Source organism: Carlito syrichta, unplaced genomic scaffold (assembly GCF_000164805.1).
Source record: "Carlito syrichta isolate Samal-C Ts95f unplaced genomic scaffold, Tarsius_syrichta-2.0.1 Scaffold315293, whole genome shotgun sequence".
NCBI lineage: Eukaryota > Metazoa > Chordata > Mammalia > Primates > Tarsiidae > Carlito > Carlito syrichta.
The window spans coordinates 237,705-264,659 of NW_007259389.1; the positions used below are offsets into that span (position 1 = coordinate 237,705).

A 26,955-nucleotide genomic window follows, 5' to 3' on the forward strand; every position below is an offset into this window, starting at 1 on the left:
GTTGGGCTTGTGAGAGTTAGAGCATTTGAAAGATGAAAAATCACCTGTAGTTTTGTGTTAATTTTACCCTTCTCCAATTTTATTTTCAGAATAAGAATGGCAATCAATTTTTGGTTTAGGTAATTAAGTGGATAGAAGCGCTAAATGTGAATGAAACAGTAAACATCTAATTATCCAATTCCAGGGGAAATTGTAATTGTTTACTAAAATTTAAAATTACATGGAGAATAATGAAGGCATTTCTTTTCTGGAATATGGATGCAAACATATTTTTATGGGCACACCAGATATCCATATTTTGAAAGACTATATTCTACACTGAACAAAACCAAATAAATATAAGAGCCAATAAATTATACCTAATACTTTTTAAATTGTATTGTTTGTGGTTATAATGCTATACTTTTTCCATTCAATTAAGTTTGGTTCCATATATAATAATTATTCATTTGTTAGTATTGTCTTAAAACAATTTGAGATGGGTCAAAATAATGACACATTCGGAGGAGTTATTGAATGGTAGCAGAGAGTAAAGACATGAAACGAGACATAAATAAATAAACTAAGCAGAAAAATACATGGAGACAACTTGAATTATACCTCAATACCTCTAAGTTTTTCAAGTTCTAATTTCTCCTGGCCAAATAAGGAATGTTCTCTAATTAATGACTTTGTTCTTTTTCTGCACTGGGTATGGTATTCATGTGTACAATATGAGACTTGCATTTGACCCCAATGATGACCAGAAGAATAGGTTTGAAGTCATCACTGCCGCTCACCTCACAGAACCTTTAACTATGAGGATTTTCTTATCAAATGTGTAAAGTATTCTGAAATAATCTCACCAGGGGATGTAGAGTCTTTGTGTTCTCAAAATATTCAGGTCTGTTTCTGTAAAAGGATGTTCTCAGAGGAGCCAGATCTCACTGCCATTGTTAGGATATTTGATTGTCTTGGTATTTGAAAGTTATTTTCATGAGACACTTTGGTCCTCCACTTCAGCCTCCCAAATAAGGAAATCAGTCCCTTGTGTCTCCCAAGTATTAAGGTGACTAAGGAGCTATAAAAATAATTTTGTTATGGGAGATGTATTGATGTTCCTTTAAAACTTTAGTCTGTAAAGCCTCATTCTCCAAAGCACAATGTTATAAGGACGTTAATCAATTTGTGAAAGTCACACATCTATCAAATAAAATAGTGAACATCAGGGTCAACTTGCTCTTCTTCTGGAGCCTGAAATCTTACTATTATACTAGGCTGCCTTGAGTTTACTGCATGTCACATTATTTTCAAAAGTGGCACAAAATTAATGAAGTTGAGGTCTTATTTGAAAATACAACCATATCATCCTCTTAAAGATTAATATTGATTGTTGCTATATTAAAATCTATCCATTCCTTGAGGACATTGCATGTCATGTGACTCTCCCAAGACGTAGCTTCTTTTAGTCTTTTCTGTATCCTTATTACTAGGCCTGAAATGGGATTTGGCATCCTCCTTACTCCTCATTCTCACTCCCAGGTCATTCTTTTCCTTTCTCTATAGAAATACAGAGTGAATTTCGTTAACCATATATACATCTCCTATGCCTACTTTTTGAGTCATCTGCAAATTACAGAGGTAATTCTTATAAATTCAGCTTCCAGAAAGATGATGTTTCAAATGCTCTGGCCCTTTAGTGCCTTGTTCCAATGATATTTTTCTCTCTGATCTCAGCTGTACATGAGTATGTCTTAGTTTTAGATATTACTGATTACAGCATCCTTTCCATAAACTCACCTACAAGTATCCCACCCATTCTCTGACTCCACTAGCCTTACATTCCACCTCACACTTGATGTACAACAACTCCTATAATATGTAAACTATGTTGAGGCATATAATACACTGAACCTACAACAGTGCACTCTCTCCCCTCCCCATGTCCACCCTTCCTTCTTATAAAACAGATCAAAATCCCCTGGTTCATGATGACAAATGAAACACACTTGTTCTTCTCTTACTTTGTGAATATTACCTGGAAAAAGCAGTATCCTACTAATATCGTACTTTGCCTATTTTGTGCCTCAACCCGCATAACAGCTGGTAATGTTTGGAAAAAAATCCACAACCATGTAAACTGGTCTTATTTTAGAATCATGATGATGAACCTTACATAGGCTAACCAATACTAATTTTTTTTTGAGTTTTATGTTCATTCTCTTTTTTTTTAACTTTTAAATTTTTTTTATTTTAAAATTGTGGGGTACAATTCAGGGTTAGGTATACAAATACAAGTAGAATATTCTTAGAGTTCCAGGCTGGAGTGTGGTGGCACACTCAAGGCCACACCAGCATCAACCTGCTGGGCTCTGGTGATCCTGCCATCTCAGTCTTCCAAGTAGCTGGAACTACAAGTGTGTGCTGCCATGCCTGGCTATTTATTATTATTATTATATTATTATTATTATTATTATTATTATTACAGAGAGGAGGTCTCTCCAAGTTGCCTGGGCTAGCCTCAAAACAGCGGGCTCAGGTAATTCACTCGCCTCCACCTCCCAAAGTGCTGGGATTAAAGACCGAGTCATGGATCCCAGCCACCAATCCTAATTTTTTAATTCTCTTCTAGAATTTTTACTATCTCCATTCTTTTATTGTGACAAACAGCTGATGACCTTGCTTTTTACTTTAAAAATATATATGTAATAAACATGAACTATCCTAAAGCAATTCACATCCCCTGCTTGCATCAATGACCATACATTCTGCCTTCATTTCTGCTACAATGGTTAAAATATCATGCTTTTGATCTGTCAACCTTTCTACTTGTGCACTAGAGCCCATTTCTGCATGCTTATTTAGGGCAATAGTTCTTACAAATATCCCCTGACTCTCATAATTAAATTTCAGTATGTTCTGAATCATCCCCACCAGCATACAAGTAGAATATTCTTAGAGTTCCACTTCATGCTGAAACACAAACAGCTTTTTATTCCATATCCTCATCCAGTTACTGCCCTATTTCTTTTTCACTGGGTGGCAAGCAGTTTGCAAAGGTGATTCAAACTCAGCAATGTCAAATCCTCTCATCCCTTTTTTATGATCCTATCCAATCACAAAAGTGCTCTTTTCAATAACAAAAAGTAACATCCATGTTAATAAATACAATGGTAAGTTCAAATTACTTATTTTATTTGGTCAATCTAAGCAATTTTGTGGTCACTCACTTTTGTGGGCACCTGTGGAATGCCACAGGCCTTTTCTCATATTTACCTACACTTAGCACTTGATATCTAGACAAAAGTTATTTATTTATTTATTTATTTATTTATTTATTTATTTACTTAGGTATGTTCATTCTCTTTTTTTTAACTTTTAAATTTTTTTATTTTAAAATTGTGGGGTACAATTCAGGGTTAGGTATACAAATATTCATTGTGCAGGTACCCTTGTTGATGAGGTGTGCCCCGCCTTCCCCAGGCAAATTTCCACTACTGTCAATCCCACTTCCCCACCTCTCTACCCCCCTGCAGTTTCCCACTACTGTCAATCTTTTTCTTATAGTATTACGATAGTTGTTCAAGTTCCACTTATGAGTGAGAACATGTGATACTCATTTCTTTGTTTCTGTGAAAGATACCATATGCTAAAAATATTTTTGTTTATATCTTGTCAAGACCTTTACTTTTGAGCTCCAAACTCAAATATTTAACACTTATGTATATGAACTTAGATATTTAGTATATATTTTAAGCACAACTTGCCCTAAACTAAAACATTGGGAAGGTTTCTTCTTTGATTGTTTCTAAGTATTGCATAATTTACTTATTCCATCATTATTGCTGGTGTTTAAACTTCCATGTTAATTAATTTTCATTTATATATCTATACATATATATGTGTATACACACAAACACATGGACTTGTGTGTGTATATTTCTATAACTCCATATATATCCATATGAGTTTCTATGTACGGTGTGTGTGTGTGTGTGTGTGTGTGTGTGTGTGTGTGTGTGTGCACAAATACACAAACAGCTGGTAATAGAATAATGTTCCCCAAAAAAACTTGGCATATGTGATTAAAGATTATAGGATGTGGACATTATACTACATTATGTATCTAGATAATACATAAGCGTCTTAGAGGCATACATAAGCGTCTTCATAATAGGCAGGCAGGAGATCCAGAGTCAGAGAAGGATAGAAAACTATGAGTAAAAAAGTTAGAGTGATTTAGCTACATGAAACGTGAGTAATTTTAGAGACTGAAAAAGACAAGTATCAATTCTCCTCTCAGGCCTCCAGAAAGATCATACCTTTGCTGACACTTTGATTTTAGCTCTGCAAAACCCATTTCAGATGTCTGACCTTCAAAACTATACATATTGTTTAATCTACTAAGTCTATGGTAATTTGTTACACTAGCAGTAGAGAATTAACAATACCGTTTTAAGATACACACACACACACACACACATATATATACTCACATATATATTTATCTATCTATCCAACATTAACTTACTTTTAAATTTTGTAAAGCAATCTAGCAGTCATATGAGAGAGTCAACATTATTATGTCCATTACACAGATTATGAAACCAAGGCACAGAAACATAAAGAAGCCTTAACAGAGTTAGGGAATGGGTAAATTATTTGTTTGCCTCAAGTGTACAATGGTTCTCATATCCAAGGGTGTTTACATTAGCTCTTCTAGCTGCCTGTCATACTATTTTTTAAGATCTTTAAATGTCTGATTCATACTTCTCATCTCAGTTTAGATCTAACATTTGCCTGAAGATCATCCCTCACAAAAGTAGTTTAACAGCCACAATGCCATACACTTTTGTTCTGTTTAATCTAGCATTTATTACTCTCTAGCGTTTATGTTACTTGCTTTTGTTGTTGTTGTTGTAATGTTTTGTTTCCCTCCAATAGAATGTAATTGCACAAAAACAGTCTTCTAAATTTTATCTTTACCAACATTGACACATAGTAGACATTCTGAAATACATTACATATTTAATTTTGGAGTAATATTACTCAGTTTTTGTTTGTTTTCCTGGCAGATGTTTATTCTTTAATATCCCATTGTTGATGGCTCTGAGGTAAATAAATATAAGATATTTATTATCAGTTCATTCCATGATAGATAAATATATAGATGAGATAGATAGATAGACAGATAGATAGATAGATAGATATGTTAACCACAAGTGAAGTTAAAGGTGTCCAAATGACCTAAACCTCATTGGGGAATTGTTGTAATCATATCTCGGTGATAAAGTTGAATACCTAGTCCTATACACTTAATGGTAAGCCACTGAAACTTTTCACGTGGAGATCAAATGACCATGTTTATGCTTCAAAAAAAGCAGTCTGACAACAGTATGATGTCAGATGTAAAAAGATGTGGCATAGATTAAAATAAAATAAATTATTGAATGTATGCATTTATTGGAAGGCAGTGAGATGAGCACACAACCTGAAAAACATGCAATATTTAATATATGTCTATTGCATTCATAAGGAATTGAGTTCTGGAGAGTCCCATGGTTCTTTACAAAATACAAACTACTCCTGTAAAAGACAAAGAACACCTTCAGTTCAGAGAAACATTAGGGTTTCAAAAAGAAAGGATTGATGTTAAAGTCATGTGCTTATTGCTCTAGTTGATGAATTGATGATTGTTTATAAGAAATATTTGAAATCATAAACATGTGCACACATATATAAGAAATAAGAGTATCTATGCATACTATCAGGTAAACAGATCTATGTTTCACAGTGAACGTATTGAAAATACTGACTGTCAGTCGGACTCGGTGGCTCAGCCTATTATCCCGCGCCTTTGGGACACTGAGGTGAGTGGATTGCCTGAGCCCGCGGGTTCAAGAACCACCTGGGCAACTTGGTGAGACCTCATCTCTACAATAAATCAAAAAATGAGCCGGGCGTGGTAGCGTGCGCCTGTAGTTCCAGCTACTCGGGAGGCTGAGACGGAAGGATCACCAGAACCCAGCAGGTCGAGGCTGCGGTGGCCAGGAGCGGCCACTGCACTCCAGTCTGGGCGACAGTGAGACTCCAACTCAAAAAAAAAAAAAAGAAAAAAGAAACTGTCATTATAAAATTGTTATTATAGATAACTGCAACATAGCAACTAAGTGAGAATCCTGTCACTAAGTATTGTGTAAGGCCCACATCCATTTATTTACTTATTTATTTAACCAAAAATTCATTAATTAAAAGCATGCTATGCATGAATCAGGCACTTTACTAGGCAATATGGTCCTGGCAATAATGCTAAATATGTGCTTAAAAATATATGGTTTTATGTAACATTTGAACCAAAGAAGGAAATGATTACAAAATAATGATGATTTGTCTTATAAACATTCATATTTTAGGAGTCTACAGTAGAGGCAATTGAAGTTTTCAGGAGGAAACGACTTTCAACTTAGAAAAATATAATAAAAAGTTAATAAACTAAAGATGGGAGAGGAAAAAATGAGGGATATGTGAGATGAAAAGTGTCTTGGCTAGAAGGAAAATTGTGTATTTGAACATGACTGGAGCTTGGCATACAGAAAAGGTCTTCCAAGAAATTACTGTAGATAGTAAGCAGAAGGATGATGATTAAGGGCAACCCCACCCAAGCCATTTTACAGTTTGTGTTTTACCCTGAGAGCAAAGGTGTGCTACTGATAAAATGGGAAATAGGATAATGATGTTTAGTTTGTGTTTATGAAAGTTTGTTCTAGCTGCCATGTGCAAATTTATATTCAACCTGTTTTGTCTTCAGGAATATTTGGTGTATAAAGTATATAATACTTGTTAAATAAATAAATAAATATAATACTTGTTAAATAAATAAAATAATATCCTGTGTGTTGTGCCCAGTGCTGGGGATATAGCAGGGAAGAAATGATCCATACCTTTAAGAACTTTTGCATTTGATAGGATATTCTCCAGGATGTCCAGGCAGCTGTTGAAAGTTCAGATCTCAACTCAAGAAGCAAACTGTGGCTACCATTAAAAGCTACAAGGTCAGTTTTATGAAAATCATAATAGTAAGAGTTATAATTACTATCAACTAATTTATGTCCTACAGATTTTTTTTCCTGAAATTTAAAGCACTGGGCCTCACCCCTTGACATTCCTTTGTTGCACAGCTTGCATGTCCCACGTGTCCTTTTACCCTATAATCATTAACAAAAAAAAATACTTTAGTTTTAGAAACCTGTGATTACACAGAACCCCTTAAGCATGTCTGGTATTGCTAACAATTTATCTTTTAGGCATTCATATTGATACATTGTTATTGGTCACCTGACCTTCAGCACACCACCGGTAGGCATGTCTATTGGTATATTGTTATCATACAACCATGACAACCTCCAGCCCACCACCTGAGGTCATGAGACACTGATGCCTGATGGTGTCAATATATTTAGATTCATTTGACTTCTATGGAAACCAAAGAAAACAACTCTGGACATTCCTTTTGGCCCAGACCTCCTCCAGGTCTAAGCCCCTCTTGCCTTAAAGGTCCTTAAATATACCTAGTTTCCAACCTTCCATGCCACACTCACCTGAGTGCCAGCCCCTTTTCCATCTGTGCAAGGTGAATAATAAACTTTATTTCCTTCTACTTTTGAATATTTATATGCATAAAACAATGCTTTCCATTTATACGCATTTACATCAACTCAAATTTTAGGCATAATAAATATAAATCTATATAAATTTTCACACAAACCAAATCTCATTTATACATCTATGTTGGACATTCAGAAGAACATCTCACTCTAGGCACATCCAAAATGACAATGTCAAACTCCTCTTGAATAATAATTTGTGAGACAGATGGTGTTATGCCTGGACATAAACATTAGGGGCTCTAAAATATCATTAAAGCACACAGATGACATTTTGCCAGCTAATATTTGATCTGATTTAGATGAACAATTTAGTTCTTTTACACAAAATAAGCTATCATATACTTTATAATAGCAGCAGAACCTATATAACAATGAACAATGACAGAATTTCAGAACACATATCCTTGCTAAGGGCAGACCAAATTCTAAGTGCTAACACGTTTGTACATAAATAATATTTTATAAATAGTTGCCTGAAATTTCATGGTGTTATAAAGTTATTCAAAATTTAGCAAAGCCCTATAGGTAGGAAAAAACACAAATGATATTAAATATACTTAGCTTATGATATCATTTACTTTAGTTGTAAACTGGTGTGTGTGTGTGTGTGTGTGTGTGTGTGTGTGTGTGTGTGTGTCTGTTTTAAAAGGAAATCCCTAATAAACAGAAAAATTACAGTAGACCAATTCACTCTGTCAAACATTTGCTCATGCTATCAAACATTTGTGGTCTAAATATGTCAGCACAAGAAGCACATCACAAAAGGCACCCTGAATGCACCCACTTTTAGAAGGTGTCAACCATACTTTCTGACTTGTCAATGAGCATTGGTAGATTGAAAAGCATAATAAAGAAGATGAACTGGGAGAATATAGGAAAACACATTACAATTCATTCTTATTATACATGATGTCAAACACTTTTAAGAGAATGATATCTTTCATGGCATTCAGTTACACAGGAGAACTGCATTGTGTCAAAGTGCACACAATGTGAATAGAATGACCTGATTTTAATGTTCACTGTATGGTCCCAGTATGCACACATCATATCACCTGACCTGGCCTAAGAAAGACTAAATAGAACATTCTGGGATCTGTTAATCTTTTGTTTGTTTGAAAATTGTGTTTCTTCTATGGGTATCATCATTACTAGGTGTTCTGTGCCCTAATTCTTTCCCTGATATTCCAGGAAAACACATATCACTTCACTAGATTCTATAACACTACTGAAATGTAAGAATTCTGAGGCCAGTGACTGTGTTTTTTTGTTCACTGTGGTATCACGAACTCTCAGATGCATATTATTATTAACTAAACTATATCTGTCAGAATAAATTATGCTATGATAATTTTTAAAATGACCCCAGAAAAATCCCTGGCTTATAACAATGTAGAGTCAATTGTCATTCATGCAACATATCCATCCTAAGCAACTGTTGTTCTAGTCCATGTCATCATTTCTCTGGGACCTTGGATGAAGAAGAAAATATCTGGAAAATTGTTGATCTTACGATAGAAGGAAATGTGACACAACAAACTATGACTTCACTCTTATATTCAGCCCAGAAGATTCCATTCACATGTGATCAGGGGAAACCATATGGCCATTTTTGAGTTCAACATGGTACAAATACATAATTTCCAGACAAATGTGGGCCTTGTATGAAACAAACTATAGTTTTGATCAGCTGTGAGACTGTCTACCACATTGATTGACTATATTATTTACCAAGCCCATTCAAAAAATATTCGCTTACGACTGTGGCATACACAAATACTATTCTTCAAGAAAAAATTACAACTCTGGAAAATGAACCACCAGTTTTCAAAGGCAATAAGTCACAACCCATAATTGCTCATTTGTTTTTGTCACTACATGCTCTCATGACCTCAAGTCGATTTGTTCCAGGACTCAGCAAGCCCTATCTTTGTTTTGATTCTGTCTAACCTGGGATTAAGATTTGACTTGCTTTTGAATGTGGACATTTATGAAGGTTTTATTGAGACATTTTCTTATAAACTCTGGCTTCATGATCAATATTCCTATCAACAAACTAAAGTATGTGATATTAAAGGCCTTTGTCACTTACTAATTGTGTGACCTTGGGGAAATCACTTAATGACTCTGTGTCCCAGTTTTCATATCTGTAAAATGAGACTGATATTGCTACTTAATCCATAGTTTTTTTGAGGATTAAAAGATTTATATTTGTAATATGACAAAAAAAGGCCAGGTATATAATAAGGTTAAGATATATTTTTGATTATCACAAATTTTGAAATTAAATTACAATGTAGGATCTGTTTTATGTGATTGCATTAAATTATAGATGAATTGAACATTGATAGATTTTATTTTTCTATAGTGCAGTATATTTAGACAACTCATATCATGCATTTTCATAGAAGTATGATCATTTAAGGAATGCCTCCCTTTATAGATCTTAGTCATAAATATCCATCACAGTTGCCATCCTTTGGCAAATCTTTGAAGAAGGAGTCATAGTTGTCCTTATAGATGTTATCTCATCGATTGCCCTGAATAATTTCATAGAACTTGATGTCATATTTCTTTGGACTGGTCATGTCCCAATGTTCTCCCCTTAATAGCCTCTCCACTAAAATAACCTATACACATATCTACACCTTACCTCTCAGTGTTCAATAGTATATACGCATAATCTTGAGATCCACCTATATAAAAACATTGTAGATTCAATTCTTACTAGAGTTGTAATAAAAATGTTTAATTTATTTGTGTCTACATATCGTCTCTCTGTGTTAAAGAAAATCAACAAACATAGTATTCTGTAGTCTCCTGATAACACTAAAATCACATAACAAAAATACAGAAGAAAAGACTATACTGTCAGAAATAATTTCTATAGCTTGTTCCTAGAGAAGTTTCTCTGATCATGGAGCACCAGAAACCATGAGGAGGCCAGATAGCGTTCTCTCCTGAGCATGAAGCTGCTTCTAGGTGCTGCTTTGCTGTGGCTATCATTTACCAGTGATAATTGTTCGTCCCTTCCTCTAGGAAGGCAGAGGGAGAGAATAATCTGAATGGCTTCCTGTCTTATTAAAAAAACTGAAGAGAAGTTTCTGCACGCTTTAAAATATTCTGACGCATCATTTTAAATATCTTTCAGCAAATTATTTTTGTCTCAACTTTATATTATAACATTATTATTTAAAAATACAGGTAATTTGGGTCCATAGTTTGCTAGATGTATCTTTCCTTATGTCTTCTTTCATTTGTCTTTAAATTTCATTTATAATTTTTATAGATACATAATAGCTGTACATATTTATGGAGTGTATGTGAAATTTTAATACAAGCATGAAATGTGTAATGATCAAACAAGGGTAATCAAGATATCTATCACTTCAACATTTTTCATTTCTTTGAGCTAAGAACATTTTACTCTTCTAGTTATTTTTGAATATATAATAAATTATTGTTAACTATAATTGCCCTATTGTGCTACCCAACACTAGACCTCATTTTTCTAACTGTGGTTGTGTACCCATTAACCAATCCCTTTTTATTCCCACCTCTTTATTACACTTCCCAGCCCTTAGTAACCATCATACTACTATCTATCTCCATGAGATAGATTTTGTTTGTTTCATATTTCAGTGAGAATATATGATATTTGTCTTTCTGTGCCTGGCTTATTTTACTTAACATAGTGTACTACAATTTCATTTGTGTTGTTTCAAATGACAGGATTTCATTCTTTTTAGTGGCAGGATAATAGTCCATTGTGTGTACACACTGCATTTTCCTTATCCATTCATCCATTGATGGACGCTTAGGTTGATTCCATATTTTGTCTACTATGAATAGTACTGTGATAAATATGGGGGTGCAGATATATCTTTGATATATTGATTTCCTTCCCTTGGCAAAATGCCCAGTGGGATTGCTGGATCTTGTAGTCGTTTTATTTTTAGTCTACTTTTCTCCATAATGGCTATACTAATTTACATTTCCACCAGAAGTGTGGGAGGGTTTGCTTTCCTCCACATCCTTTCCAGCATCTTTTATTGCCTACTTTTTGATAAAAGCCATTGTTACTAGGTGACATAATGTTTCATTATAGTTTTATTTGCATTTCTCTGATGATTTATGGTGGTGTGCATTTTTTAATACATTAGTTTACCATTTTTATGACTTCTTTTAAGAAATGTCATGTCTAAAAATCAAATCACAGTGGATTAAATACTTAATGTAAGACCTGAAACTATGAAACTACTAGAAGAAAATATTAGCAAAATACTTCAGGACATTGACTTATGCAAGGATTTCTTGGTATAGCATCAAAGGCTCAGGCAGCCAAAGCAAAAATGGACAAATGGAATCACATCAAGTTAAAAAGCATTTTCACATCAAAGAAAACAATAAAAAAGTGAAGAGACTACCCATAGACTCAAAGAAAATATTTGCAAATTACACATCTCACAAGAGATGAATAACCAGAATATATAAGAAACTCAAAAAACTCAACAATAAAAAAATCTGTTTTTAAAATGGACCAATTGTATAAATTCACATTTCTCAAAAGATATACAAGTGCCTTCATTAATTTCTCTCAAGTAATTTTCTTTCAAAATGTGTGTAAATCCGGGCTCGGTGGCTCAGCCTGTAATCCCGCGCCTTTGGGAGGCTGAGGTGGGTGGTTTGCCTGAACCTGCCTGGGCAGCGAGACCTCATCTCTACAATAAATCAAAAAATTAGCTGGGCGTGGTAGCGCATGCCTGTGATTCCGGCTACTTGGAAGGCTGAGGCGGAAGGATCGCTGGAGCCCAGCAGGCGAGTCTGAGGTGGCCAGGAGCGGCCACTGCACTCCAGTCTGGGCGACAGAGTGAGACTCCAACTCAAAAAAAAAAAAAATGTATGTGTGTAGTGTAGTATAGATGATAATATTCTCCACATATTTTGCAGGGCTTATTCCTTTTTGTTGTTTTTGTAATTAAATTTTTAAAAACACAACTTATTTGTTTTTATTAAAATTACATTTATGTTTTTATATAAGATAATATACAGGTTCCTTGCTAAATGCATTAATTAGTTCTAGCGGTGTATATGCACATTGGTTCTAATATTGCATGCAACATACAAAATTCTGCCATATTCCACAATGACAGTTTTATTTATTTTTTTCTAATTTCTTATATCTTGAATATTTTGGGTTTTGATCTTGCATGCAAGATAGAATTTTGCTATGATGTCAAACAAAAATGCTGATAGCATACACATTCTGAAAGGGTTAGACTTCACCATGACATGATGACATTATTACTTATCATTTAAAATAACCTTTTTTCTACTTTGATAAGAGTTTTATTTATTTTTAAATAATAAATGAATTTTTCTCCAATGTTATGATTATATACATTTTCTCTTTTATTATGTTATGTAGGAATTAATGTAATACAATTTTTAGTATTTTGTCAATGTTGCATTCCTGAGTCACTTTAAACATGCTGTATTATTACCTTTGTATGCTGCTGGGTTTATTTTTTGTTGTGTTTTTTTTTAGGAATATTGAGAAAAATTTTTCTGAAATTTTATATGGGAGGCTTATCTGCAATATTCATTTTTAGTATACTCCTTGGCATGCTTTTATATCTGAATATGCTGGCCTCATAAAATGAATTAGGAAAATTAGCATTTATTCTCTGAAAGAATTTAGTCATTGCTTAAGTTTTTTCTTTTAAAAAAATTTTATTTTAAAGATGTGGGGCACAATTCAAGGTTAAGTATACAAATGTTCATTATGCAGGTTCCCTTGTTGATGAGGTGTGCCCCTCTCCCCTGACAGAATCCTACTACTACCAATCCCGTCCCCTCCCCAGCAATTTCTCACTACTGATAATTCTTTTCTTATAGTATTACAATAATTGTTCAAGGTCCACTTATGAGTGAGAACATGTGTATTCAGTTCTTTGTTTTTGTGATAGATCATTCAGTTTTATAAACTCTAAGTCCATTCGAGTTGCTGAGAAGTTCATAATTTTGTCCTTATTTATGGCTGCATAATATTCCATTGTTTATATGTACCACATTTTTTTTTTTTTACCCAGCCTTCTTTCAATGGGCAGTATGGTTGTTTCTATGTTTTTGCTGTTGAGAACAATGCTGCAATAAACATGAGTGTACAGGTATCCTTTTCATAGAGTTATTTGAGTTCCTCTGGGTATATTCCCAATAGGGGGAATTGTAGAGTTGTATGGAATGTCGGTTTTTAGACTTTTAAGGAATCACCAAACTGTTTTCTACAGAGGTTGCACTAGTTAACACTCCAACTAACAGTTTAGAAATGTTCCCTTTTCCCCGCATCCCCTCCAGTATCTGTTGGTTTTTGAGTTATTGATGATGACCATCCTGACTGGAGTTAGGTGGTATCTCAGTGTGGTTTTAATTTGCATTTCTTTGGTGACCAGTGAGGCTGAGTATTTTTTCATGTGTCTGGTGGCTGCTTGTACATCTTCTTTTGAGAAATGCCTATTCACATCTTTTGCCCACTTTGTAGTGGGGTTGTTTGTTTTTTTTCTTTCTGGCACGTTTGAGTTCCTTGTAGAGCATACATGCTAGATCTTTGTCAGATATACAGTTGGCAAATATTTTTCCCCAGTCTAAGAACTGTCTCCCTGCTTTCTTGATAGCTTCTTTGCTTTGCAGAAGCTTGTCAGTTTGATAAGGTTCCACTTGTCTATCTTATCTCTTATGGCATGGGCACTTGGGGTTTTGATCAGGAATTGGTTGCCAGTTCCAATTTCCATAAGGGTGTCTCTTGTATTTTCTAAGGTTCTTATAGTTTGAGTTTTTGTGTTTAGATCGTTGATTCATTCAGAGTTGACTTTTGTGTATGGGGATAGATAGGGGTCTTGTTTTAATCTTCTGCATGTGGTCAGCTAGTTTTCCCAGCACCATTTACTGAATAGGCTCTCCTCTCCCCAGGGGTTGGTAGTGGAGGCTTTGTTGAAGATAAGTTGGTTAAGAAGTTAAATATGTGGTAGATTATAGTTGGGATGTCACTAGGATTTGGAATTAGTTTTGTGGGAAAACTTGTAATTATGGCTTAAAGTTCTGTAATATAGTCTATATATTCAATATATTCTATTGAAGATATGTCCATGTCCTAGAACCTGTGAATATGATCTTATTTCAAGAAAAGGTTTTTTGCAGATATGAAAGAAAAGTCTAGAGATGAGATCATCCAAGTTTAACTGGTGGGTTGGTGGGTGGGGGTTAAATTTAAAGATGGGTCTTTAATGAATACCCAAAGTTGGACACAAAAATAGGAGGCCATGTGAAAGCAGAGAAAGAGATTGGAGTTATGCAGCACAAACCAAGGAATGCAGTAGCAACTAGAAGCCAGAGGAAGTAAGAAAAGAATCCACCCTAGAGCTTTTGAAAGGAGCATGGTCCTGAAAACACTAATCTAAAACTCTGAACTACAGAACCATGAGAGAACACATTTCTGTCATTTTAAGCCACTACATTTGTGGTAATTTATCATGGCAACCCTAGGAAATACAAGTAGATATATAACTCTTCAAAATATGCTCCTTTTCATATATTGTCATTTTTAGTGAATTTTCTTTTCTATGAATGTTTTTTTTTAACCTTTCAGCTATAAAGAGTTAGTTGTTCATGATACACTTTTCTTACTCCTAATATTTAAAATTTTTATATTTCTATTTGATTTTTTCAATTAATCTTGCAAGAGGCTTAGCCATTTTATTCCTTTTTTTCAAAGATTAATATCTGCCTTTGATTATCCTTTTTATTTTATGCTCACTGGCTTTTTTTTTCTTTTTTTTCTTTTAGATTAGAAAATATCATTTATTTAGAAAGTAAATTAGAAAGAGAGAGAGAGAAAAAAAAGAGAGAGAGAGAACTTTCACCTCTCCAAGGCAGGAAAGGGGGCCAAAGCCAGGAAGCATGGCGACAGCCATAGCTCAAGGAGCACGTGACCACACCAGAGTCTAGTAAGGCAATGCCACTATTTCTTTAATTTTTGTCTTTATGTTCATTATTTATTTTTTTCTTCTATCAGCTGTTTATAATGTTATTTTTCTAACTTCTTGATATGAATGCTTGCCTTATTGACTTTTCAGGCTCTCTTATTTTCTGATGTGTTAATTTAAGTCTATCATTTACATGTTAACTTAAGTCTATAATTTACTTTTAAGTCCGAAATCAGTTGTACCTTTCAATTTTCATTATATCTCCTTTGTATTACTACTGAGTTAAAAATATTTTCTAATTTCCATTAACACTTTCTCCCATCTATTATTTGTTAATAGTATATTACTTGTTAAACATTTGAAAACTTTGATTTTCAGCTTATTTTGAATATTTTTGAAAACATTCTATGACTTAAAACATGAAAAAATCCAGGTGTGGTGGTGCAAACTTGTAATCCCAGCACTTTAGGAGACTGATGCAAGAGGATTACCTGAGTCCGGGGATTTGAGACAAGCCTGGACAACTTGGTGAGACCTCGACTCTAAAATAAATATATGGGGGGGAGCAGGGAGGGCAAGAGTGGTGGGATTAATGGTAGTCAATATCTGTCTGGGGATGGAAGGACACCCTTTATCAACAAGGGTGCCTGAACGATGTATATTTGTATACCTAACCCTCAACTGTGCCCCACAATTTTAAAATAAAAAATATGTTTAAAAAAAATTATTCGGGCATGGTGGCATGTGCCTGTAGTTCCAGCTACTCAGAAGGCTGAGGTAAAAGGATAGTTTGAGCCCATCAGGTCAAGGTTGTAGTGGTCGTGAGCATGCCGCTGCAATTCCGTCTGGGTGACAGAGTGAGATTTCAATTCAAAAACAAACAAGCAAACAAACAAAAACATGAAAATATACAAATTGTAAGCATGCTATGATGTGTAAGAGAAATCCACTGTTGACTCTTGGCAAAAACACAGGTGAAAAAAAAAAGCTAATAATTGATGATATACTGCTTAAAGTTCAAATCTCCCAATAATATACTCAGTCTGCTAGCTTATACTCTTTTTAGATGTGAACATTCATAGTTTACATCTGTCCTAACCACAACAGCCTGATTTAGCTTTCTAACCAGTTGTTCATAAAACACCTCATTGGAAACAGTCTGAAATCTCCTGAAACAATGTTTCCTCACACATACTTTGATGATTAAAAATCTGGACACAAAGCACAAAGAGTGCAACTAAGAAAGTGCTGTTGGAGAACATGAGGGTGAATTTAAGAGACTCAAAGGACAGATTAAGAAGATCTAACATATATCAACTTGGATATTTGGGGAAAAGGACATAAAGAGAAAGGGAAAAATGTAATATTTTAAAAAGTTATTTCTGGTGATCTTGTAGAATTGGTGAAAGACACAAACGTTCACATTTAGGAAGTACAACAAATCCCAAACAGAATATCAAAAAGTCCACACATATGTATGTGTGTGTGTAGGATATGAAATACAAAAGAATTCAAATAAAAAGGACAACTTAAATGCAAAGTGTTAACAATTAAATGGACAAAGATTTTCTCAGTGGTAAGCAAAGAGTCAGAAGAAAGTAAAATACTTTCTTCAAAATATTGAGACAAAACAAATATTGACAAAGGATTAAAACAGCAACCGTACTAGACTGAGTGAACACAGTTCAACCATTGTCCTTATATTGTTTAGAATTATTTGTATAAAATGTTTAAAATTAAGGAACACAACAATTAGAAATAGAATGCATTGTTTTTAGAAATTATCAAAATAGGGTTGAAAAGTATTGGAGAAAGAAAGATGTTAGCACTATTTGGGAAACTAAAAAAATTAGACAAGCAACTCTGGGAGTTCACCTATCTGAACTCCTATATCACCACATAAATTAGCAACCGTTGTTGTGAAACTGTGTTACTTAGTAAAACATTGTACTCCTCAGATGTTCTGGGAGCAGAAATGATTAAGAACCACTGCTATAAACTATCAAATTCTTCTACAAATTTAGATGAATAACAAATAATAAATAGGTTTTAAAAAGTAACTGTTAGAGCATTCTATGCTGGAAAGATTTTTAGAAGAAATCACTATTTTTCAAATTAAAAATAAAAAGGTGTATGCTCTTTTTTTTTTTTTTTTTGGAAAATCCTAGGTAGTCGTTGAAACTTCTAAAAATGTTGACAGTTATCACAAAATGCCATGTTTCATAGATTTCAATGTTGATATAATTCTTTAATATAATTAATTGTTAGGTCAATTGTTTTAAGCACATTACTCTGCTTTTGTGCTTGTTTCCTCAACTCCAGAGCAATGCATGTGGAAATATTCTATTCCTTTCAGTTCTGTCAGGTTTTGTTTATATATTTTGAATCTTATGAAGTTTATGCTGAAACCAATTGTGACGAATTCTCAGTGAGTTAAAGATGTTTTATCATGGCTATTTTTAAAACTGCAGATACATTGTTGCCTTATTTTGTATGTTGGCTTCAAGAAATCCATTACTAGGGTAATGATTTTGCCCTTGTAAATTATTCGACTTTTTTTTTCTAGAGCTATTTCTTTGTTTTTGAAATCTATTAGATTGTGTTAAATCTCAAGTTGGTATGTCTGCATTAATTCTCCATAGGAACATAGGGAGGATCATTTCAGTATGTAGATTGGTATTTTCTTTATGGGAAGACTTTTTTAGATTATTGTATAAAATATTTTTGTACATTTCATTTTTCTTCAGAGAAGAAAATATATATATATATACACATACATGTGGAGTCTCTGAAGAAAAATAAAATATGCAAAAATATTTATATGTGTGTATATGTGTGTGTTATAGTTTATTTTCCCGTTTACCCACCACTTTCTTTCCGACCTGTTTAATTTTGTATTAAATTTCTATTTTCTTTGGTGTTTACCTGCCATTCTAAAATTTACCTTATTAAAATTTGATTTGTTTCTATCTTTCTTGTGTATACTCTATATTTTAACCTTCATTTATAGTAAAACTTTTTATTTCCACTGTTATTGAGTTCAATTAACTTTCTTCTAATTTCTTCACTTTCCATCTATTTTTTCTTACTATATGAGTTTTTGTTTCAAGAATTTAAAAAATTTTCCCACATTCTTGTTTGTGTAGTATTTATTTCTATTTAGTTTGTTGTCTTACAGTTTTCTTTCTAATTGTGTGTTTGTGTGTCTGTGAGATAGAATGGGAGAGAGAAAGAGGGTGTATTTAGTATTTTCCTTAACTGATGTGTAATAAATATTACCTTCTTAATTTTGTCATAATGTTGTATAGATGAATTTACTTTTGTTGCCTAGATTTTGTTGTGTGGTGGTTTACAAGTTTCTTTGATACAAATGTTGATCAAAGAAAATTCAAAATTTATTTAAAAGTTAAACAAAATAATTTGATAATTCCTTCCTGAGATGGTGTGTGTGTGTGTGTGTGTGTGTGTGTGTGTGTTTGTGTGTGTGTGTGTGTGTGGTGGGAAAGATATAATTTTAAAAATTATTTTTAAGAAGCTAATTATTATTTTCTTTAACAATTTTTTCTTTATTGTCTAGTTTTCAAAAATTGTTCCCTTCTTTTTTGTCCTTTTCTACAGATGCTATGCAATTCAAGAATCATCACATTAAATAGTGCATAATTTTAAGTATTCTTTCTGTGGTTACTGCTGTGATATTTCAGGAAATGTTTTCAGTCTTTATAAACTTTTGTGTACAAAAGTTGTTTACAAATGGATGTCCTTTTTCTAGCAGTGCTTTAGATAAAATTTATACTCACTAGAAGTTACTCCCTTCCCACTGCTCTGCAGTTTTCTTGAAATGCCCTAGTTTACAGTAGAGCATGAGACATTACTCCTAAGGCATGATGTTTTTCTTCCTCCTTTTTTCCTTTCCTTCTTTTCTTCCTTCCCTCCCTCCCTTCCTCCTTTCTTTCCTTCCTTCCTTCCTGCCTGGTTGGCTGCCTGCCTGCCTGCCTGCCTGCCTGCCTGCCTTCCTTCCTTCCTTCCTTCCTTCCTTCCTTTCCTCTTTCATTCCTTGTGTCAAGCATACATTTTCAAATATTGTCACTTTCCCATTCTGTTTCTCCTCTTTTCTGGGTTTCCATGTATGTATTTTATAACTTTACACCGTCTCAGACATCTGTTACCGAGAGGAGTGCAGCTCCCAGTGTGTGACTACAGGTTGATGTTGCCAGCCAGGTTCTTGTGTTCAAGTTTGGAAAGAATTTACAAACAGACACACAAAGTAGCATCACACATGTGAGTATCTTTATTAAGCAAAGAACAGTACTCTCTCAAGAGGGGAGAGCAGGCAGAAACAGCCTACAAAAGCTGCTGCTTCTGCACCCAATGATTGTTGAGTTATCACTTTTATTCTTAGTGGTACTGATGGGTGTGTTCTGTGGTGGTATTTTCCTAGAAATGGGTGGTCTTTTAGGCTGAATTGCTGTTACTCCTCCCTCATGTCAGGTGGAAGGGTTTTAGGCCTTATGGTGTCAAACAAGGACTGTCATGGCATCAGGTGTATGATGGGAGTGGGAAACTCCTTTATGATAATTTTATGCTGATAGTATTATAATGAATGCAAAAGTAGGTCATGATTCTTTTGGATCAACCTTGGCGACTGATGTGCATGCTCCAGGTGATCTCTAAGCTAGTTCCTGCCTTGGTGGTTAGCTCCTGAAGGCAAGCATCCTGGATAGAGGGATCACTGTGCTGCAGGTGTATCTGATAAGAGTCTAGCAATTAGGTAGATGTGAAGTTTTCTAGAGCTAGGCTGCCTTGCTTGAATGTGGGGTTTTGTACAAGCAGCTGCAGACACCCTAGTTGTCCTAGTCTCATCTGCCTACTCTATCACATCTTACTCTTCTTTCTGTATTTTTTATCACTTTATCTTTTTGGTTCACCTGGATTTTTTTTTCTAACTCATCTTACAGTTCAAAAATTTGCTAGTCACCTATGCTTAATTGTATTAAAACATCTATTGTGTTCTTTATGTTATTGCATATAACATATATAATTTATATGTGGTTTATTTTTCATTTTGGCCTATGACTAAATTTCTCAGACTTGAACATACATAAGATAATTATTTTAATGTCTGTTCATGGTAACTATTATATGTGGGTCAATCTATTTTTACTTTTTTGGCTGTTTATACTTTATTTTCACTCATAGTGCCTTGTCTCATTGTCTTTTTTGCAGACTTTGTAATGAAATACCTTATATTATGTATGTACAATATAAAAACTGTGTGAGAACAAATATGATCTTATACTCATCCATAGATGATTGATATTTGGTTATTTACATAAAGCTGGGGACATTAGCTATTCGTGCCTCTTCTCTTTCCCTTTGTGCTTATCATTGTGGCAAATTATTCAAAGACGGTGGTCTTGTCCAAAAAGAAGAAAAGATTACCGCAATTCAAATTCATGACTTACAATTATTCTAACCTGAGATTTTGTCCCTGAAATTGGCATTTTCTTAAAGCTTTACTCTTACGTTTCAGCTCTTTTGTTCCAGCACATGGCTTGTATTGCTTTGCTAATTTACAGTCATCTCCAATCTTCCATATTAGTCTTTTAGTTTTCTAAGACAATCACATTCTGGCTGCTAAAGATTCCAGCTAATCCTTTAAGAATATAAGTTATTATTTCTTTTTTTTCCCTTTAAACAGTTTTTATAAATATTGGCTGGATTTCTTATTTTCTTCAGCAGGAAGTCTGTTCTAAATTATCTAGGCCTTATATGCTTCTTTAAGGTCTTCCTCTATAATTACTTTAATAAACTTTAATAACTTAAATGAAAGCCAACTGACTCTTATTGAACATTTCTTCAAAATACTGAACTTCTGTGAGATAAATATTAAATGACAGCAGCCCTAGATGTAGTCACTCATTTTTTTTTATTCAAAAAGCATTTATTGTATGCCTTATATATGCCTAGAAGTGTTACAAAGTTTGGAGATGCAGTTTCAGAAAAAGCAGGCATTATTTTTTGGTTCCCAAGGAATTTATATTTTTGTGAGAGATATAAGCAAAACATCTACAATAAAATATAATGTGTGCAAAAATAAAAGACTCATAATTCTATGTAGAAAAGACTGCTAACCAAGATTTAGAATAATGTGATCAGAGGAGGGAGTTTTTTTATTGAAATTTTCTTCTCATGTATATATCCCTAAAACAAATCCCAATACCGAAGTAGTTCATGATATAGGATCTTTTATTATATAAATGAATCAAATAGTATCAATCACTATTTTTTTTAAATGCTATACTATTCAGTAATTTGCAGCAGCTGCTGGCCTCACTAATATCTATATTATGGAGCTAAAGGATTCCCTGTCTTTTGCTCTCCTTTTTCTTTTAATATTTTATTTTATTTTACAAATGTGGGGTACAATTCACGATTAGGTATATAAGTGGTCATCATATAAGTAAAGCTTGGGCTTCCCATAGGTCTCCACTTCACCTGGTTTGAGATCAGGTGCCCTTATTTTTATTTATTTATTTATTTATTTATTTATTTTTGAGTTGGAGACTCACTCTGTCACCCAAACTGGAGTGCAGTGGATGCTCCCGGCCACCGCACCTTTGACCTGCTGGGTTCCAGCGATCCTTCCACCTCAGCCTTCCAAGTAGCCGGGATTACAGGCATGTGCTACCATGCCCGGCTGTTTTTTGTTTTGTTTTGTTTTGATTTATTGTAGAGATGAGGTCTCGCCAAGTTGCCCAGGCGGGTCTCGAACCCGTGGGCTCAGGCAATCCACTCACCTCAGCCTCCCAAAGGCGCGGGATTACAGGCTGAGCCACCGAGCCCGGCTAGGTACCCTTATTGATGTTATGTACCCCCTCTCCCCTGGCAGTTTCCTACTACTTCCAGTCCCCTTTTTATATGTAGTATTATGGTAAATGTGCAGGGTTCACTTATGAGTGAGAATATGTGGTACTCAGTTCTTTGTTTCTGTGATAGATCACTGAGTATAATAGACTCTAAGTTCATCCAAGTTGCTGTGAAGTCCATAAATGCTTTCTTTTAGCTATGACTAATCAACCCTAAGATTCTTCCCTATATTAATTATCAATATAAGTTCATATATTTGAATAGAGAGAATATAAGATTATTTTATTTTATTAAACTCTTTTAAAATAGACAAAAATCTACTAAGATTTACACTAGACTACTGTATGATTTAATTCATAGCTTTGTTAAATTATCATACTCCACTTCTAATGGAAATGAATTATATTTTTAGATAAAACATCTACTTATAACCATCTATATTTCTACCACAAAATCTCATAGACTAAGACTCAACTTTCATAAAGTTTACTGCAGCCAGAAAAAAAATTTTCCATGCCAAGTCCATTATATAGCTTCTAACAAAACAAAGGTCTGCTTTTAAAGTACTTTTGCTTAGGAGCCATGATTTCTAAAATGGTTTGCATCACAGCTAAGTGTTCACTTTCTCTCTGCATTAAGAATGAGGCATTTAATATGGCATTGACTTGATTTTTCACTTTTTAGTGCATTTTTCATGCTGAGATTGAGACTGACCTAGTATCTTCACCTGATTCTTTGGTACAATGTTTTTAGAATATTTTCGTATTTCTTGCAGTAACACTAATTTTAGTTGCCTTTTTTCCTGAATAGTGTATGTCTTAAAATTCAAACAGTTCAACTTGATAAAAATATTTTTAAAATATTTGTATGTTTCATGAATGTTAAAAAAAGGCACTAGGATTTAAGTGATGCATTATTTAACAAATGAAATTGATATTTTCTCTCTCTCTCTCTCTCTCTCTCCCCCCTTCCCCCCTTCTGTCGTCTCTCTACCTCTGTCTCTCTCTCACTTTCTAGAACGGGCAACTGCTGCTGCAGTCAGAGGAACCCTGGCAGTGGGGGCTGTGCCTGTGGTGCTTGGTGCCCTGGGCTTCACTGGGGCAGGTATCCCGGTCTCCTTCGTGGCAGCTAAAATGATGTCGGCAGCTGCCGTGGCCAATGGGGGCGGAGTTACCGTGGGCAATCTGGTGGCTACTCTGCAGTTGGTGACTGAACCCAGGTCTGAAGAGGATCGTCCAAAAGAAAACGTACTCCAAGATGAACCTGCAAAATCCCCCACTAGGATCAGAGAAACACGAAAAATAAAAATCATGTGCTGACGGCCAAAACAAAAACAAAACAAAAAAACAAGTGGAATTTATAATACTGAGTTGCTTTTAGTACTCTAAACTATTACTGAGCCAGTCTTTGCAATATAGCTGTAAATATTTATTAATGGTAGATGATTTCTTATTTAAACATTTCCTTTTCTTGTATAGTTTTACCTCATCAATTAAACTGGCTACATAAAAAAATTGTATTTTAAATGAACTTTTGCTCTCTTAAACAATGTACATAGTTTTATAATTCCAATATTAACTCATAATACAGTCATTTCTTACCACAACCTTTTCTTCCTTCTCTGTCTCTTTCTCAAGAGGAAAGACTTTTATTTGAACCATTTTGGTTTTTATTTTCTTGTATAAATAATTGTTTATACAAGAGATAACAAAATATATATATTTGGTTAACACATTTTATTCACTATTGACTTCTTGTAGTGCTAAAAATAATTTAGGTCTTACTCTTTTATTCATTTTGATGTACACCATTCACTCTTCTTCCAATACAGTTATATTGCACTTTGAGGCTAAATCTATATTAATTATCAAACTTTCATATTAATATAAATACAGCTGAATGCTAAGTGTAATATGATAGATCACATTTCATTTTTTCTGTTTTTCCTTGATTTAATGTCTTTTATTTGCATTATCCTGGAGTTCTTTGAAATTTTTGTCTATTCATTCCACACCTTCCAATTGTATCTCAGATCGTGTTTTCACAAGGTCCATAGCATAAATTCCTTATTTTTACCTCAGAGATAAAAGGACTTGAAATCTCTTTTCTTCTATGTAGCCTGGTTAGCATGTATGACTACCTCATTGTAATCTCAGAAATTACATTTGCATCTCTCCTGATTAGGCCTATAAGAAGCAATTCCTCATCCATTCCATTTTCATCCTGAAATTTCAGCAATTAAGTCACATCTTCAGGTTCCACTTCCTTTTTTCTTTTTAAGACTTAAAACAGAGTTTATTAGCGAGAGGAAGAGACTGAAAAGGAAATTCATGGCAGAAACCGTGGACAAGTTTTTCAAAAAGTAAAACCACACCCAGTCTCCTCTTCTAATTCTACTTCTTTGGTTATTTTCACCACATGGGCAGTTACTTTCTCTATTGAAATGCCATACTCCTCAATGTTATTCACGTGGCCTGGAATCAACTTTTTCCAAATTCCTTTAACACCGATGTTTTTGCCCCCTACCTTGAATCATGAATATTCTTTTTTTTTTTTTTGAGTTGGAGTCTCACTCTGTCGCTCAGACTGGAGTGCAGTGGCCGCTCCCAGCCACCGCAATCTCAACCTACTGGGCTCCGGCGACCCTTCCGCCTCAACCTTCCCAGTAGCCGGAATTACAGGGATGTGCTACCACGCCCGGCTGATTTTTTGATTCATTGTAGAGATGAGGTCTCGCTGCCCAGGCGGGTCTCAAACCCGCAGGTTCAGGCAATCCACTCACCTCAGCCTCCCAAAGGCGCGGGATTACAGGCTGAGCCACCAAGACCAGCATGAATATTCTTAATAACATCTAAAAGTTGAATCTCTTCCAGAAGATTTTCAATTTTCTTTGTTCAGATTCATCAAGGAATCACTATCTATGGGGGCAATAGCCTTACAACTAGAAAGTCTAAATTATTCCTTGATCCATGGGCTGCCGAATGGATGTTATGACAGCAGGAATGAAAACAACATTAATCTTCTTGTACAATTATCAGAGTCCTTGGGTGAACAGGCTTGCTGCCAATCAGCATTTTGAAATGAACCTTTTTTACCCTGAGCAGTAAGTCTCAATAGTGAGCTTACAATATTCAGTAGACCATGCTGTCAACAATTGTGTTGTCTTCCGGGCTTTGTTGTTCCATTTATAGAACACCGAAAGAGTAGATGTAGCATAATTCTTTTTTATTATTTTTTGAGTTGGAGTCTCACTCAGTCATCCAGGCCGGAGTACAGTGGCATGCTCATGGCCACTGCAGTCTCAACCAGCTGGCCTCAGGCGATCCTTCTGCCTCAGCCTTCCAAGTATCTGGAACTACTCCTGAAGGAAATTAAAAGTGCTACTCCAGTGAACACACAAATGATAAGAAAATGAAACAATGCAATGTAACCTTATAAAAAACAAAACAAAACAAAACAAAAAAACATGTACCTTCTAAAGTTTTTGAATTTTTGTAAAAAGTGAAACAGCCTTATTGTCAAAGTGATGAATGTTTGAGTGCTTTGGTTAGACCATCAAACCGGTCACCATATTTCCTTGAGCCACATGCCACCACACCCAGCTAATTTTTTGGTTTATTTTAAAGACGAAGCCTCATCAAGATGCCCAAGCTGATTTTGAAACCCTAGGCTCAGGCAATCCTCTCACCTCAGCCTCCCAAAGTGTTGGGATTACAGGCTTGCGCCACTGTGCCTGGCATAGCATAATTTAAGGGTCCTAGGACTTTTGAAATGGTGAATAAACACTGACTTCTTCAAGTTACTAGCTGCATTAGCCCTTAACAAGAGAATCAATTTATCCCTTGCACCTTGGGCAGGCATTGACATATCCTCTCTAGTTCTAAAAATCTTGGATGGCATCTTCTTTCAATATAAAGTTGCTTTGTCTACACTAAAGATCTGTTGTTTAGTGCATGCACTTTCATCAACGGTCTTAGCTAGATCATCTAGTGACCTGCTGCAGGTTCTCCATCAGTACTAACTGCTTTATCTTGCACTTTTACCTTATGGAGATGGTTTATTTCCTTAAACTTCATAAACCAACCTCTTCCAGCTTCAACCCATTCTTCTGCTGCTTCCTCACCTCTCTCAACCTTCATAGAATTGAAGAGAGTCAGGGTCTTATTCTGGGTTAAGCTTTGGCTTAAGGAAATGTGGTGGCTGGTTTGATGGTCTAACCAAAGCACTGATACATTCTTCACTTTAGCAATAAGGCTGTTTCATTTTTTTTAAAATTTCAATAGCTTTAGAAGGTGCATGGTTTTTGTTACAAGGCTATATTGCATTGTTTCATTTTCTTATCATTTGTGTGTTCGCTGGAGTAGCACGTTTAATTTCCTTCAATAACTTTTCCTTTACATTCACACCTTGGTTAACTATTTGTCACAGGAGGCTTTTTACCTCTTTCAGATTCCAACATG

At 34.6% G+C, this 26,955-nt stretch overlaps 1 pseudogene; it reads left to right on the forward strand.

Moving 5' to 3' along the window:
* LOC110594424 overlaps window positions 1–23,800 on the forward strand; it is a 110,415-nt pseudogene extending 86,615 nt beyond the window's left edge.
* The last annotated feature ends 3,155 nt before the right edge of the window (window positions 23,801–26,955 follow it).